Source organism: Egretta garzetta, unplaced genomic scaffold (genome assembly GCF_000687185.1).
Source record: "Egretta garzetta isolate BGI_Z169 unplaced genomic scaffold, ASM68718v1 scaffold100, whole genome shotgun sequence".
Classification (NCBI taxonomy): domain Eukaryota; kingdom Metazoa; phylum Chordata; class Aves; order Pelecaniformes; family Ardeidae; genus Egretta; species Egretta garzetta.
In genome coordinates this window covers 708,287-709,650 of record NW_009258265.1, presented here as the reverse complement: position 1 = coordinate 709,650, position 1,364 = coordinate 708,287, and positions in this window count along the sequence as shown.

The following is a 1,364-nucleotide window of genomic DNA, read 5'->3' as shown; positions in this document are numbered from 1 at the left end:
CGTTTTGGGTTGCACCTCTGGGTGTTTGGAGGGGTCATTTCATTCCAAGTACAGTAATGCTGAGCCAAGCCGGCTGAATCCTGCTCCATCCATCCCCATGGCATAGAGCTGGGCAGCTCCTCTCTTATCTGGGGATGGAGGATGCTGAGGTCGGACACAGCTCATTGCACCTTCCACCCGCCCTGCCCAGGGAGCAGCCCCGTCCCTCCAGCCATGGGGTGCGGGTGCAGCGCTCCGGCTTCCCGGTACTCTGCTGAGGAGCACGGGGTGAAGAGCATCACGCAGTATCCGATGTAGATACATCCCATATCCAAGAGCTGAATAGAAAAGGCTTTTAAAAACTCTTAAATATTTTTTAAACTTTTTTTTTTTTTTTTACACCTCCCCTCTAGGCAGGGCTGCCCAGCTGCCCGAAAACCATGCAAAGGCGGCAGTGTACACGGAAAATGCTGAAAATTAGCATTTTCCCAGCTTTGTACAGCTTGTCAGGCTGCGTGTGTCTGTGCAAGGAGGCCCCACTGCCACGGGAGACCCACGGGCACCGTGGATTCCTGCTCCAGGGGGGTTTCCTCGGTGCTAAAAGCCATTTGCACCTTAAAAAGCACCAGCACCGAAACATTGGAGCTGCTTGCCTCTTCCTGGAGGCCTGGCTGGAGGTAACAGGGCAGGCGAGGCACCTGGCGGGGATTCAGCATCGCAATTTGCTTGTACCAAACAAAAGCCCCAAATCCCTGAAAGCTGGGAGGAAAAAAAATCCCTGTTGGGCAGCCAGGCACTGCCCGGCTGCTGGAGAGCCGGTTCTCCTCCGGTTCTGGAGCGATCACGAAAGTTTTGAGTGGGATGGTGGCAATGCTTGTGGCACGCTGCAAAGGGGCAGAAAGGGTGATGCCTGTGGTGCCCGTCCCATGGGAGCATCCCTGAGGACGCGGGAGCCTCACCTCCTCCTTGAGTTCTCCAGGGATTTGGGCAGTGCGGGGGGAGGCACATCAGACCTCGACACGCAGCCCCTGCCATGCAAAATTGAGGTGAGATGCTGTTTTTAATCAGGCCAAGACGATGCCAGCGCTCCCTCGAGCAGGGAGCAGGATCTGGCCCCAGGGCAGCACGGCGCGGGGGGACGTGTGTAAGCCAGCCACGTGTTGTTTGGCCACTCTTGCAAAAATAAATGAATCCGTTGTTTCCCAGCAAGGCAGGAAGGACCTGCAGACCAGTGCCAGGACGGGCTTTGGGGATGCAAACCCTCCGGGGGGGGCCAATTAAGCACATCAGCATCTGGGCTGTTGGGTTTTTTTAAGCCAGGAATTATTTTTTAATAGAGGCAGCGCTGGGAGAACAGCCTCGCTTGCCCTCCGTGGCTGGACGGG